Here is a 17,076-nt window from a genome sequence, read left to right as displayed (position 1 = left end):
ACTTGATTTTCATAATTGCTCTGTAGAATAGGTAAGATAACTCTTTACAGTTGCCTTTGTTAGAAGGTAAGAAATGAGGAAGACTCAGTTTTACCCTGGGCTAAGTAAAAGAGAAAAAATAGAAGAAAGAAATGGAGAGGAATGGTAAAAAAGATAGAAAACTATAGAAATTGCCTAAACATTAGCATAGCTAAGGAAGCAAGACAGAGACAATAATTTAGTTATGAGTAACTATTTTTATAACTCCATGTGAGAAATTTTTATTAATTTTCAGTGAGAAGTATAACTGCCAAATAAACTGAAATACTGATGTCTCCCGGTTTTTACATTCTCTCCCCTGTTAAAAAAAGTTCCCAGGGAAATTAAAATTGGTCAGTAGAAATGCAATCAGAGCACAGTTATGGGATGACCTTAATGGCCAATGTCGTTAAATTATGGTGCATGATGTCCCCCAGCACGCTCTGAGGCTGTATTTGCCAACCAACGAGAATACCCATGTCAGCTGGTTAAGGCACTTTTATCCCTGGGTGGTGCTGAAACTGCACTGACAGAAGTGTGCCCTTTGACTTCATGCAGACCATCTGCTGACACTTATTCTCCAGCTATATTTCAACACAGTTGGTGAGGTTAAAGCCTTCTCTTATATCTAATCACATTCCAACCATGCCTTCTTGATAAACATTACACATTTTAAATGAAATTCTAAAAACTCAATTTCTGCAAGGATTAAAAATGAATAATGTGTCCATATGGTTTCTAATATTTTCATAAGTACATTAAAAAACACCCAATAATTGACTAAAATGAACTTGACTTCATTTTGATAAGAATGAAGCTAAAGACGATTAATCTATTGGATTAAACAAATATGGCATTAGGAGCATAGGTGCTAGTGTCAGAATATAGAATACACAGTCTGTGACATTCTTTATGATATTGTGTGTACATTTAAGATACTATCAAACTCTTTTAATCACTACCCTTATGGTAGAATCTTTGTTTGTCTTAGCTAGTGAAATGTCACTTCAACAAAACCCAAAGAATTAAAAAAAAATTATCCACATGCTTAGAAAGCAGAAAATAGCTAAATGTGGGAAAAAAGTCATCTTTGCAAGGAAAGGTCGGCAGAAACATATGGATCCCAAGTGAAATTAAAATAAGGTTTCTGTACAGACTAGATACTGTGGCAGATAACGGTGCCACAGGCCAGACAGAAGGTTCCCAAGGCCCCAGGCTGCTTTCTTACTTCTGCTCGGCTGAAGACTTTATCCAACATTATTTTGGTGATAACACTTGTTATACATCCTCTGGATCCTCAGATGCTAAATCATCCTGTAATAGACTTCATCCAGGAAACCTAAAGGCCAACCATATTTCATCATTTCTTAAGTTTCACTGATTATAAAACAGCCATCTGTACATGTCTGGAAGCTTATTTTTATTTGGGTTATTATTTGATAATGTACAGACAATTCAGTCTTCAATCCTCCAATGTGTCTAGTAAAAAAAAAGTCCACAGGAAATTTTTATGAGATTATATTTTTAAGATTCTATTAATGTACATATGACATCATTTATATTACACAGGAAGAGCATAATTACATAAAATGATAAATAATATGCTTATTGAAGCATATTTGACTCTATTATCTTACTGCATTTTTTAATTTAGCAAATTTCCCATGTGCTTAGATTTGGAGATCATACATAAAAATTCTGCATAGAAAGTTCTGTCCTCCTGAAGCTTTCCATCCAAAACATGCCCTTTTTATTCTTGTTTAATATTGACATATTACTTCTCAATTTGTATCTACTGGATGCTTTTATATCACCAAACAGACTCAAAGTACGGAGAGACTGAGTTAGGTGCTATAAAAGTAGCTTTGAAATTCAGCCATAGCCAACAATCCCTCACCTTAACTACAGACCTTTGAACCTACATGGCAAAAATATCTGACCCTAAGACACCTTCAACAGGTATCTGGCATTCTGCCATTAGATATCATTTGTGATGAGAGCATACATGCAGATACTGTTGGTAAGTTTAGAGATGGCATGGAAGGAAAGGTAATACCTTAAATATTTACATCATGCATATATTAGTGTGAATGTATTTTTCATCAGATTGTTTTCTTTTTATGAGCAAGAAACAAAGGAATAGGTACTTTCGTGGAAGCAGGGGAGAGAGGAGGTGAGAAGGAGCATGGTAGAAATGTGACGTAGGATTGGGAATTAGCAGAGTGTTGAATATTGTTGTTCAGGGGTGGGCTATTCCAATCATGTTCCCAGCAGGAAACAGTTGGAAAATATTCAAATTGGATAATTTAATGGAAAGGTGATCATAAAGAATGGGGTGGGAATAGGTCAGAAAGGAGTAGATCGTAGAAGCAGAAAGCTGTGTAAAGAGGGCTTCCTGATTGAAGCTGTGCCTTTGACAGTGTGATGTGACAGCCAGCCTGGGAAGATACTGTAAAGCAAGGGCCAAGGAAGACCTAAAAACAAAACAAAACAAAACAAAACAAAAACAAACAAACAAAACTACGTGCAGCGTCCATCAGGAGATTTGCACTGAAATTCCTGCTTTGCAGTGTTCTAACTCTCGTACAAGTCATTTGATTCTCTGGGACTCAGTTCTCTCAGCTAGAAGATATTATACCTTTTTCAGAAAGTAATTTTGAGAATCAGATGACCTCATTTCTATAGAAGCTCCAACCACAGAGCTTCAGGTTGAGGGATGCCTAAAGAAATGTTTAATCTGAAGAGGATGCAAAGAAGTTTTTTTCTGAAGCACATCCTAAGGCTAATGCATGGGACGTGATTTTTGTTTTCATCTTTCATATTTTATTTTAGGTTCAGTGGGTACATGTGCAGGTTTATTTCATGGGTAGATCGTATGAGGCTGGGGTTTGGTGTCCAAATGATTTGATCACCCAGGTAGTGATCACAGTACCCAATAGGTAGTTTTTCAATCCCCACTCTCCCGCTCAAGTAGGCACCAGTGTCTATTGTTCCATGGAAGGTGATCAATCTGCATATATGTGATCACAGACAGATGTTTTAGAGATACATGTGTATAAATCTGGTGTCAAGTCAGCAAAATTAGAAAGACAGGGTGACAGAAAGGGAGAGAAAAAATACCAAAAAAAAAACCTCCAAAGCTTTTGCCCAAATCATTAGGATCAAGAGTATTAAATATTAAATATTTGACACAATTACAGGGTCCACCCTCCTCATAAACTGTGAATGGAATAGCTCCCAGCTTTTAGCACAGGGGTGATTGCAAATATTTTATTATATTTCTTCAGAAATTTATTTTAAACAGGCAATTTTTTTGTCTACACTGTTGAATTTCTTACTAAGCCACAACAAGAAGACTTAAAAACAATTTTTGCCTTGTTTCCCGATGGAACAAGCTTTCAGTTTAAATCCCAGCATAGAGTTAAGTATAAAAAATGTCAATGTACTTTATATCCTACAAGTTACTTGTGTAAAAAAATTACCAGTTACAAGGGATGATACACATCTTAAGTCTGCATCAGGGAAAAGATAAATTATTTGTTTGATCTCATGAGTTTGGTATTGTGTTATGATACCATCTAATATGAATGCAGTTTAAAATTCTATGTGAAGTCCTTTTGTTTTGACTGTTAATTCAGGGTGGAAAACCATTTCGATAGAAGTGTCAAGGAAATGATGAATGGTGAAAATATCAAGTTGGTTAGCTAATAGTTTTGACTGCCATATGATTCTTCTCGTACTATATCATGTATGAGCAGAAAAGGCATTAATTCAAAGATGAGAAATTCAATGAGTTTTAAACTACTCACTTCAAGGTACATTGAATTTATCTGCAATAGACTCTACATATTGATGCTTGGGTCTACTTGGCTCCTTGAGTTTATATTTAATATTTGTACCACAAATGAGAAATCATTAATGAACACCTTTAAAATGCAAATTTTCAAGGTCAGAATTTCAAAAACAACAGCTGGTTGGTTGGACCATGCATTGCATTTTATTTCTCTATATTATTTCATTAGATTATCAATCAAAAAGTTTACTATAATTTCAAAATAATTATTATAGTCATTTTCAGCCTTTTCTTAGTCTAATTGTGGTTAACGTGAGAGCAAAATCTTTTGGACAGAGAGTAGATGGGAATATGATCAGCATAAGCAATACGGATATTGTACTGTATGGAACTGAGACATCCCAAAAAAACTAGCTTGTAAGCAGCATTTTTGGAAAGTAAATCTTGTTCTCCCAGTTATACTCTTCATAAACCAGGGGCCCTTCTTGTGAAAGACATCTTTTGAGGAATTTTCCCAGCATATCATCTCCAGGAAATGTCCTCTCAGTGTCAGGTGTGGGGTCTTGCATTAGACTCCAGTCTCATCCACAAGTCCTTTATGACCCCCTCTGTAGTTTCCATGGGACCCTTTTAGCTTAGTAATATGTTTCCTTTAGTATTTATCTAGTTCACATTGGCATCTGTTACTAAAATCAAATTTCTTTCTTTCTTGTGGGTAAACCCTATGGATTGAATTGAAAACTTTGGTTTAGAAGTGGCAGGCTCATTATCTACTGTCATGACTTTGTGGGACACTGTTCCAACAGTGAGATTCCCCCAGGGCTCTTCTGTCTCAACCTTCCCATCCACTGTCTCATGTACAACCACCGCCCAGTCTCTGCTGCTTTTCCAGGCACAGCTGACCTTCAGACTACACACACTTCTCTGAGGCATGGAAATTCCCTTGCCTTCCCACCCTCAGTGTCATTCTTGTGATTCTGCTTTTAAATGTACAATTTTTGGATCCTTCCAGGTTTTCGTATTTCACTGAGCACAAAATAAAAAGCAATACAATAATAGTAAATTTTACATGTTTAAAAAATAATTTTAAGTGCTTTCAGCTCTTCCTCGTCTTTCACCTCTAATTTGTCTTGCCACAGCAACCTGATGATTCTTCTAAAAGAACAGCTCTGCTCAAACCCCTCTGCCATTTAAATTTATTACTGTATCTATTTTGTCTACACAAAAATGTTTGCACACTAAAACGTTTTTAGCTAAGGTAGACTTTGGTAAACTTTTAAAATTAAAGGCCACATAGTAAATATTTTAGGCTTGTGGGCCACATGGTCTCTGCCTCAACTATGTAGCTCTGCTACTGTAGCACAAAAGTGGCCACAGACCGTATATGAACAAATGGGCACGGCTATGTCCAATAAACATTTTTTTTCTTTCAAAAACAGATGGTGGGCAGGATTGACCTACAGGCTCCTACAGATTGGGCCTTACCCAGGTCTGTCAGTTTTATTTTCTATTTCACCCTTCACATACTCGGGGCTCCACTGAAATTCAGGTTCTTTTTGTGTTCATTAGGTACTCTGTACATTCACTGCTCTATGCTTCTGTTCCCTGGGATGCGGCTGGGGGAGGATATAGGAAGACTGGTGTTTCTCCAAGTATAGTTTACATAAGAGGTGTCTTTACATTAACTTTAAGGTAATATGTTGTCATGCTGCTTGTTAAATGTATGATGGCGATATACAGGAAAAAGCATAATAAAATACATGATTAAAACAATAGTAAGACTTTGATACAGGTAATACTATGAGAGAGGTGAGAAGGTAATCAAAGGGGTGCACCTTTTTAAAAAAATGTGGGTGCCCTTTTCCCTGTCTCAAATAATGATGTCAGCCTTTCAGCTCCCATCCTCAGCTAGAAACTGGTTATGCTTTTTCTTTCTAGGGTGTTTTCTTCCCTTCACCTGTGATAATCTTAAAAACATGACTCATCCTTCAAGATGCACATTAAATTCCATGTCCTTCATAAACCCTTATTTCTCCAACTGTAAGTGATTTCTCCCTCTTCAGAATTCTTATTGCATTCCATCACATCATTTCAGTCTTTGTATTATGGTTATTTTTAAATGTAGCTTAGCTCAGTAACTAGAAGATCCAACTAGGATATCTCACTTGCTAGACTTTGTATATTCCAAAAAGCACAGATCAGTGCTTTGCAGAGAGCAGGCATTAAATGATTAATAAATTTTTAAAATTTGTAAAAATGAGTTTCTTCAAATTAAAGATACTTTTGTTTGATGAAGAAGTGTTAACTCTGTATAAAGATCAGGGTCAAAAGCAAACCCCTGATTTACTAATCTTTAAAAAATATCCTCAGGCACTTGTGGTCCAGTATTGTTGAACTTACGTTGGTATTTTTGCTAGCCAAATTTGCTACATATGAAACCCATTGGCCATTTGGGGATTGACAACTTTCCTACTGCTCCTTGCAAAGAACTTCCCAAGAAAACTGGGATAGATAATCTATGTGCCATATGTGCTGTTAAAATAAAGTTGGATATGCACTAATCAAGTGGTTTCCATGAGAAACACAAGGCCTCCAAAATATAAAAAATCTTTTTAATTGTAGTACTTATGGTAGTCACTCCAAAGAGCAAAATTACATTTCAAACTTTTTTATCTTAAAAAAGGAGTTAAATATCTAAAGCTTAAATATCTTGGAGCAGACAAACTGTGACTGTTAAAAATGTTATATAAACAAGTTAGAAATAAGCAAAAAAAGTTTTCTCTCTTTTATGCTGCCTACAAAGTCTTTAAATTAGTGCTTAGACTAAAGGAGATTTTTTTTTTTCTTTTTGAAAGTGATGAAGACATAGTTGCAGGGTGTTGCCATGGTTTGGACATGGGTTGTTTTTCCTCACCGAATCTCATGTGGAAACCTGATTTCCAGTGGTGTTGGGAGGTGGGGCTTAGTGGAAGGTGTTTGGGTCTTGGGGGTAGATTCCCTCATGAATGTCTTAGTGCTGTTCCCCAGGTACTGAGTTATTACTCTTGCAAGATGGAATTGGTTCTCAAGGGAATAGATTTGTTTCTGTAAGAGTGGGTTTTTGTAAAGCCAGGACATCTCTCGGGTTTGGACGCTCTTTGCCTGTATTCACGTCTTCTTTGACCTTCTCTTCTATGTTTTGACACAACACAAAAGCCCTCACCAGGAGCTAGGTAGATGCTGGTGCCATGTTTCTTGGGCAGCCTGCATACCCATGAGCCAAATACACCTATTTTCTTTATAAATTACCCAGCCTCAGGTATTCCCTTATAGTAACTTTATATGGACTAAGATAGCCACCCTTCTCCCATGGTAGATTTCAGGCAAGGGAAAAAGGATAGCCAACCTTGAATTCCCTTAGCTGAATGCATTGGCTAAGACCATCATCATTTAGGTATCATTCCCAGGATAGCTCAGTCTTTTTATTTCTTTGTTTCTTTTGAAGAAGATGATGGCTAGGAGGAATTAGGATTGAATACCGTTAATTTTTAAAATTGATATAAAATGCTTTTATATATATATGGGGTATGGGTAATATTTTGGTTCAGCATACACTATATAATCATCAAACCAGGGTAATTAAGATATCCATCACCTCAAACAGTTATCACTTCTTTTGAATACTGTAAATTTTCAATGCACTCAGCATCAAAAGATAGCGGGTTAAAAAACAAAAATGTGTTTATCAAAAAGACAATGTATATAGAAGCACCTTAAAAAACTACAAATTGTCATTTGACTTTGTTTCTATTTTTATTTTCCAAGTTTTATATGATCACAACATATAAAATAAACGTTTCTATTATAATTTAAATTCTTCTAAGTTATTCTGTATTGTAACCTATTAGCAGTAGATACAAATATGCAATTTATTTGTTTAATCTGGAGTGGGATACTGAAAGATTGCTTATATCCTTTGCAATTTTAATCATTCTTAGCTGTAACTTGTTTTGTCTCCCTTCTGAGCTGTCCCTTGCTATCTGTAATCAATCTCATTCTTTGATTTTTTAAAATTTAAAATCCCTACTTCTGTGTTCTGTGTTTAGGTAGCTGAAAAGATTTTTACTTGTCTTGCAAAAATCTCGCAGAAGTTTATTGAATCTCTGCCTCCTCCTCCTCCTCCTCCTTCTTTTTCCTTTTAAATCTAATTTTGCTTCCCTGCCTCCACCCCAGAGTATCCAAGTTTACCAAGGAGAGGAATAATATCAAGTGAATACCATGGATAATTAAAAAATCAGTTACTTATCTCTTCCCTTCCATTAATAACTTTTTATTGTAATTATAACTGCTAGTAAAATGACTAATTTAAAGTTCCTAGAGATTACAGAAGATTAAGGCCTGTCAATGTCTTTCAAAAACAGAATCTATTCTAGCTAATTTAAATGAAAGGAATGTATTAAGAAGGATAAATAACTCAGAGTCATTTGGATTGCCGAAGAAGAGTGAGGACTGAATTTCAGGAACAACTCCCCAAACCACACTCCAACCCTTGGCAAGGGAGGTGCTCGCTCTGCCATGCACTGCCTCTGAAGCAGCAAAAAAGACACTCCATACCCTGCCTCTACCCTCATGTAATTGGGTTCTGATTCAAAATCTGGCATGAGTATATTTGGGTGGATTCTAAACGATGATGAAATCTACCTGTAGGGCAGTCTAGGAAATGTCCATTTTAAAGCTTTCTCTAACGTGTAGAAAGTCATCCTAGAGGAGAGTTGTATCAGTATTAATGAATTAATCCACAGTGACCACCGTTTAAGTCACCAGTTCTTTTCTACTTTCTTTGTTATCCATCCCACCCTCTGCTGGGATACTGATAAGCAGCAAAATGGCTAGAATTTAAAAATTGGGTTATGAACCAAGTGGTGTCAAGATACCTCAAGGACCTATGAGAAGAATAGCTACAAGATACATTGAGATACAAAGGAAAGACCAATGTGAACTGAAGCAATTAGGTAAGGTTTCATAAAGAATTTTCACCTTTCCAGAATCTTTAGACAGAATTTAAATACTCAAAAAAGTATTCCAGCCTTCTGCAGTAACACAGCTCAGCAAATGTTTAATAAAACCTCTATCGTACGTTTCTAGTAAATCACAATTCTTGTCCTTAAGAAATTAGTAACAGATTGATAATAACTATCTGAAAATACTATAATGTAAATGAAACAAAAACTTTTATGGCTGAAATTGGGGGTATGGAATGGGGATAATTAACTGACTAGCAGTAATGATGAATTGAAATAGTTATATGGAAGAGAGGGTATATGAAATAAGCCTAGAGGGTGAATAGTATTTTGACTACATGAAATGGAACTTGAAGGCTGAACAGTATTAATTTTTTTAAATAAGTGCTTAATTTATGGATAATTTTAGATTTAAAATGATTGTAAATATACTGGAGAGTTCCTGTATGAGTTGTAAAAGGGTTGTAAATACACTAGAGAATTCCTTTTGGCATTAACATCTGACATAACCATAGTACATTTGTTACAACTAAGAAATTAACACTGGTACAATGCTACTCTAATAGTATTGGCACTAGTTAATCCTATTAACAAAATCACTTTATTATAATTTCACCAAACTTCCCCTAAAATAGATTTTTTTGTCCCACAATCAAATTCAGGATACCATACTACGTTTTGTTGTCATTATTCCTTAGTCTCCTCTTCCTATATAAATTTTGAAATGATCCTAAATTTACAGAAAAATTGCAAGTAAAGTACAAAAAAAGTTTTTCCTGAACCATTTTTGAGAATGAGTTGTTGACATAATGGCCCATCATGTCCAACTACTTCAGTGTTATTTCATCAAAAAAGGAATTCTTTCATGTAACCACAATATTTTTCCAGTTGTCCCAATAAAGTCCTTTAGAGCAAAATTATCCAGTCCAAAATCACATATTACATGTAATTGCCATATCGCCTTGGTCTTCTTTAATATGAAACAGTTGTTCAGTTTTTCTTTGATACATTGAAGAATACAGGTCAGTTATTTTGTAGAATGGCTTTCAGTTTGGGTATACCTGATGCTTTTTCATCCATCTATAGCAGGAATCTATACCAAAGTGATCTTGTATTCTTCTTATTACAACCAATCAAATAGAACATAACTTAGTTTTGTACCAATTTTGGTGATGTCAATTTTGATAACATGATTAAGGTAATGTCTGAGAGGCCTATCCTATGTAAAGTTACTTTTTTTCTCTTTGCCATGCATAAGTATTTTGTGGAGATAAATTATGCAATGTTCTGTTCCATATAAAACTTTGAATTTATTCATACATTTATTCACATCTGTATGGATTCATGGTTTTCTATTTTACCCAATATATTATAATCTGTTTCTATTACCATTCATTTTTTAAAACTTTTAATCTAGAATTAATTAGAGATTCAAAGACAATTACAAAAAAATTACAGGAAGGCCCTGAGAATCCTTCATCCAGTTTTCCCCCATGGTAACATCTTAGATAAATATACTGCAAAATCAAAACCAGGAAAGTGACATTACTACAATTCACAAAGCTTATTCAGATTTCACCAATTTTACATGTGTGTATAGTTATCTGCAATGTTATTATTTGTGTAACTTCATATAACCATGAAAGCAATCAAGACACAGAACTGTTCCATTAAACTGGGTTCCCTTGAATTATCCCTTTATAACCACCCCTATGTCCTCTCCTCCGAAATCCAAAACCCCTGACAACCACTAATCTAATTTCAATTTCTATATTATTTCAAGAACACTATATGAATGGAATAATAATGTATATAACTTTGTGAGATTAGCTTTTTATGCAGCATACTTCTCTTGAGATGGATCCCAAGTTGTTGCATGTGTCAATAATTTGTTCGTTTTCACTGTTGAGGAATAGTTTATGGCATTGATGTAGCACACTTTAATCATTTACCCACTGCTAGGGTTTGAATGCACGTGTCTCTCCAAAATTCATATGTTGGAAATTAAACTGATGGTATTAAGAGGCGCGGCCTTTGGGAGGTGATTAGGTCTTGAGGGCTTTTTCCTCAGGGATGGGATCAGTTCCCTTATAAGAAGGTTTGAGGGGGCAAATTCAGCCCTTTTTGCCCCGCTTTCTGCCATGTGAGGATGCAGCAAGAGGGGCCATCTTTGAAGCAGAGAACCCTCACCAGACTCCAAATCTGTTGGTACCTTGATCTTGGACTTCCCAGTCTTCGGAGCTGTGAGGAATATATATATTTAATCAATTATCCAGTCAGTATTTTGTTATAGTGGCACAAATTAAGACACTCACTGAAGGACATTGGGTTATTTTTGATTTGAGCATATTATAAATAAAGCTGCTATGACCATTTATATACAGGTTTTTGTGTGAACCTAAGTTTTAATTTCTCTATAATGTCCACTAATGCAATTGCTGGGTGATATGGTGAGTCCATTTTTAGTTTTTAAAGGAATTGCCAAACTATTTTCCAGAACAACTGTACCATTTTGCATCTCCACTGGCAATGTATGAGATATTCAGTTTCTCTACATTCTCATCAGCATTTGCTGTTATCACTGTTTTTTATCTTGGGTTTTAATTTGCATTTTCTTAATGGCTAACAATGTTGAATAACTTTATGTGTTTATTTGTCATCTGTATATCCTCTTTGGTGAAATATATGTTTATATCTTTTGTTCATTTTCTAATTGAATTGTTTCATTTTGGTGCAAATATTATCCTAGATTTTTCTGATTGGAGCTCTTCAATCTGACTTCTACAACTTTTGGTCATGCCCCATCATTCTTTGAATACCTCTTACTTTCTGGGACAAGATATTCTAAGTTCATAGATTCCTGACTCACTTTGAATTTAAACATATCTTTAAGAATTCCTAGTTTGCTTCAGTGGAGAGTGACATTTAAAACCAAGAAATAAGCATCATGTATGCCCATTGCTGCTGTTGTTCTCAGTCTATCTAAGTAGACAGAGCTATATATCTGCATATACATGTACACACACACACACACACACACACACACATATATATACTGTGTATACTGTGTTTTACATATATACACATAGCAGTCTCTTTGGTTTTGCTTTTTGAGGTTTCAGTTATCCACAGTCAAATGCAGTCTGAAAATATTAAATAGAAAATTCCAGAAATAACAATTCATACGTTTTAAATTGCACACTGTTTTGAGTAGCCTGATGAAGTCACACACTGCCCTGCACTATCCCTCTCAGGAGGTGACTCATCCCTTTGTGTAGCATATCCACCCTGTATATACTACCTGCCTGATTGTCACTCAGTAGCTGTCTCGATTACTAGATCAACTGTCCTAGTATAGGTATCATAATGCTTGTGTTCAGGGAACCCTTGTTTTATTTTTATTACAGTAAATTGCTGTAATTATTCTATTTTATCATTAGTTGTTGTTAATCTCCTACTATGCTTGATTTATGAATTAAAGTTTATCATAGGTATGTATGTACAGGCAAAACAAGTATATACAAGGTTTGGTACTATCCATGGTTCAGACAACCACTGCAGGACTTGAAATATATTTTCTGTAGATAAGGGGGAAAGACTACTGCATCTGCACATATACTCACATCTATATCTGTAATTATATATATGAATTCACACTAATATCTCCAATTGCAAGCTAGCACCACAGGATTTATTCTAGATTTTTCAATTTCATTATTTACAGCTTTCCTCTCTGATGGTAACTCCCATTATCTATACTAGTTTGACTTAATCCCTCACTATGGTCTGAAAGTTTATATTTCCCCCAAAGTCACATGTTGAAACCTAATCCCCAATGTCATAGTATCTGGGCTGGAGCCTTTGGGAGGTCATGCAGGTGAAGCCCTCATGAATGGGATTAGTGTCCTTTTAAAAGAGGTCCTAGAGAGTTGCTTTGCCCCTTCTGCCATCTGAGGACACAGTGAAAAGATGGCTGCCCATGAACCAGGAAGACGATCCTCATCAGATGTCAAATCTGCTCGCATCTTGATCTTGGACTTCCCAGCTTCCAGAACTGTGAGAAATACATTTCTGTTGTTTGCAAGCCATGTAGTTTATGGTATTTTGTTAGAGCAGCCTGAAGGGATGAAAGCATTTCCTGAGTGAACCAATTTCTCATCACCACTGTTGCCCTCTCCAACACAGATTCTCTCATTCTGCTTAAGTTCTGACATGAGCACCACCTTGCACTTTCACTCAGGATCTGGCCCCAGTCACGAGCTGCCTCTTCCTACCCTGGGTGGACATCCTCCTCATCTTGCTTGAATCTCTACCTGTGGCCTCAGGCTTCACATACCTTTTCCCTCCATGTCGAAGCCTTTCCTTCTCTCTCTCAAGCTCTGACACGCTGTGCTAGGTTGCCACCTAGGCAACCCACCTGGGCTATGACACACTATGCTGGGTGTCAGTCTGTCAGTCACTCCTTTGACAAGCTTCCCCTTTTCTTAAGCCCCCCTTACCCTGGTTGGGTTTATATACCTCAGCTGGGCTCTCCCCCTGACCAGAATTCTTATTCAAATGCTTGGGTTCTTGTACCCTGTGCTCTGCTGCAACAGCCCTACTCACTCCTCTCATGCTCTGGCATCCTGAGACAGCTTCTGCCTTCCAGTGTTGACTCTCTCTCTCCCTGTTCATCCTCTGACACCCTGCGTGGGGATGACCCCCTGCATGGAGGTCCATGTTTGGGCTCCAAATACTCCACAGTGAACTTTCCCCCACGCAGAAGTCCTCCTGATTTTTTTTTTTTGAAGTAAAGGGTGGACTTTATTGTTTATTTATAGGATGCTGCAAGATAAGAAATTCCACATAGAAATAAGAAACCCATTCAGAGGACAAGCTTCCTACAGTATGTACAGTTGGAACTGTTCAAGTATAGTTTCAGTGTAAAAAGTGCTACAATAACCAACCACATTTAAAAAGAGTTCTTAGTAGAGAAACAGTAAGACAAAATACCAAATATAGTACACAACAAATACATACCTCAGCTACATGATCTAAAAGTTAAAGGTTCCAGGAGTCCCATTCTGAACTTGGAAGGTATAGCCTTCAGAGTTAGTTTCTGGCACAGCGTTTTGATCTTCCTCTTCCTCTACCAAGAAATTCTTCTCAATTAAGCTTAACAAAGCCTTATACACAGACTCATTTTCATGGTTTTGTAGAGCCTCAATTTTGTCTAAGCCTCCACATCCTTCAATCATTATACTAAGTTTGTCAGTTTCACCTAGTTTCTCAGCAACCTGAAAGATGTTCGAAATGGCATCCAGGATAACCAGAATAACCTTGGTATCTTTTGAAGTTAAGAGGTTCATCAATGGTTTTATTATGCCACAATGAATGAGGTATACAGCCTGTTCAACTGTTCCACCACTGGTATGGTTGGTCATGGCCCATACAGCTTCCTTTTGTGTCTTTAAAATCTGCCTTAGAGAGAACATTGTGAGGAACGGGACTAATCCATGATTCACAACTTGCTGTATCTCGTCCTGAGGGTCAGCTGTGATGTTTGACATTGTCCATGTACCTTCCTTCTGAAAGTTAGTTTTGGGGTTGATGAGCAGGTTGGGAAAGACAGCAAGTGCTCTTGCATCGATCACAACATGAGTCTCTTCATCTGTACCAGTAACAATATTCCCTATGGGTCTTAGTGCAGGAGTCACAGTTGGCAATTCAGAAGCTCCTAGAAGCTTCACAAGTTGGGGCAGAACTCCTGTTTTCAAGAACATGTCAATTCGTTTATTTGGACCATCAGTAAGGTAGGAAATAGCCCAACAGCTATCTGCTAATACTTCTGGATCATCACGATGCAGGAGCCAAACTAAGGTAGAAAGAATTTGCTCAACAGCATCTAACGGGGGTGCAGGATTCTTGTAGCAGCAGAGGATTGAAAGTGTCCAGGTAAGATGACATAAGTAACCACATACTAAAGATGACATATCGGGAACTGCAAGAAGAGCCAAGAGTGGGTCAACTGCACCATACTTAATAACCAAGTCTCGGAAAACTAAACCATCACCTGCAATGTTTCCTAGAGCCCATACAGCTTGTTCACTGATGTGAGCATGGGGAGATGCTAACAGAGAAATGAATGCTGGGATGGCACCTCCATCTACCACAGCCTTGGTTTATTCTGATGTCCCAGAAGCAATGTTAGCGAGTGCCCAAGCAGATTCAAACTGAATGGGACTACAATCAGTTCTGCTCAAGAAGGACACAAATTTTGGAATCAAACCAGTCCAGATTATGTTGCCTATGGGGGGCTGTTTTTCTGTAGAAAGTAGTTTCATGGCAGCTTGAGTAGTTTGGAGCTGACTTTCCACATTGTTGCTATTTGTGCCTTTGACAATGTCATCAACAGACCAATTTACAGTGCCCTGATTTTTGCGGTTTTTCTCCAGCGGAGAAGCAGCAACATCAGGAAATGAGCTTGCATTTCTCCTCTTCAGCATCTGGTCATTCCTCTTAGCTTACCTCAGCTTCACATTGACTTCTATTCTGCGACACCCCATTTCTGTACTGTCTTTTCACTTGTTCTTGAATCTGTTAAGTCGGGCAACTGCTATATTAGCATTCTCGTTGGTAGACATGGTTGTGAGACAAAGGGAGGAAAGCTGCAAAGCAGGCCCAGGGTTCTACAGGAAGCGACGCAGGGATCGGCGGCTGTGGGGCGGCTACGCTCAAAGCGTCCACTTCGACTCAGCTCAAAGAAGTGTTGTCCTCCTGATCTTAATTAGGGTCAGAAACGTCACCTCCTTCCCACCACCAGGTAATCTGCTCACTGGCTTACTTCTCTATTCCTCATGCTGGGCCACCTTCCCACGTAGAAACTTTCCTCACCCTTCTCAGTCTCCAATGCTCCATGCCAGGCTGTCCTTCCCTGCACCGTGGGGACACTCTCCTCGCCCTGCTTGGCTTTCGGCACATTGCTTGGACTACTTTACTGTAGCTCTGCACCACCCTAGCACCCAGTGCTTGGCCCACCTAATGGCTTTTGACCTGAATTGTTCAGTGAGAATAGAAGACAAGAGAAAGAGGAGATAGCATTTGACACCTAGAACACAGTATCAGGGAAATGTGAGTACAAAACGAGGTAAATCCAAAAGATATACTTGTGCATAGGAGGGGAACAGTGACTCTCAAGGTTTCTCTGGAGCATCAAGTATATGAAGGGACTAGACTTGTTGAGGTGAGGATACAAAGCTAAGTTGTAATGCTATTGTGGAGGGCCTTCCATTGTTAGGAAACCACATTCCATTGCAGTAACTAGGTAGGTGATTAATATGATTGGTTTTATGCTTCAGGGGACTAATTATATTGAAATATGGAGAAGGTATAGGAAGAATAGAATACTATTAGAGCAATTCCTTCGAGAATTGAGAAACTGACCTGCACCAGAGCTAAGATAGAAGGCATGAGAGAAGTGATGCAGTTACATGACTTTATCATTCTAGGATGCCAATCCAAGCCTGAGCTGCTTTGTGAAGGTCTGACATTGCACATGAGATAGGACTTTCATCAAACTAGCTGCCAGGTGTCTTGGCCTTTTTTGGATATTCTAGATGCTGTGGTTGTAGGTGCTGTAGTTGCATCACCTAGATTCCTCCTTCAGGGCTGAAACACTAATTTCCCCACAGCCAGGATTTTGCTGTTGACAGCTCACAACTGAGTCCCTCCTCATAACTGCCCCAAGTCAAAAGAAGCTGCCATTGCTTAAGGTTATGCCTTTCCCCTGTAGAGTGGAAGCCCACATTTAGTGAGTGATCCATGAGGGGTAACAAACGCTGGCTCCCTTGTCTCACTCAATTCAGGACAACTATGAAAGGCTATCACAGCTCCAGAGTTACCTTTGGTGGTTGCCTGAAGCCTCCTTCGGAATTCCATCATGGTTCAAGTTTCTCTCTGACAGTTCCTGCTTCCCTCATCCCTTCATTGAGGTTTTGCTGCATGCCTCAATATACGTCCTGCATGCAAATTTCTGAATCTCAAGTCTGTTTCTGAGAAACTCAATTTGAGACACATTTGATCCCAAATGCAGATGTTAGTAATCATTCTCTAACATTAGTTAGCACCCCCTATTGTCATACATAGAGATATTAATTTAGAGGCAATTGCACCTTCCAAAGGCATTTTATTCACTCTCAGGAACTAGTTCAGACATTGACGAAATCTAGTTCTTTAATGACTATGCCTGATAAAAGTTGAAATAAGCTTTATCACTTATAGGTAGTG

The 17,076-nt window shown here is 37.6% G+C and overlaps 1 pseudogene; it reads right to left on the bottom strand.

Annotated features, from left to right (window-relative positions):
* Positions 1 to 9,345: 9,345 nt before the first annotated feature.
* Positions 9,346 to 15,446, bottom strand: LOC101134673 (importin subunit alpha-1-like; annotated as a pseudogene).
* Positions 15,447 to 17,076: the final 1,630 nt, after the last annotated feature.

Source organism: Gorilla gorilla, chromosome 3, assembly GCF_029281585.2.
Source record: "Gorilla gorilla gorilla isolate KB3781 chromosome 3, NHGRI_mGorGor1-v2.1_pri, whole genome shotgun sequence".
Lineage (NCBI taxonomy): Eukaryota > Metazoa > Chordata > Mammalia > Primates > Hominidae > Gorilla > Gorilla gorilla.
Note: the sequence above shows the minus strand (reverse complement) of the source record. Positions and strands in the feature narration are given on the sequence as shown.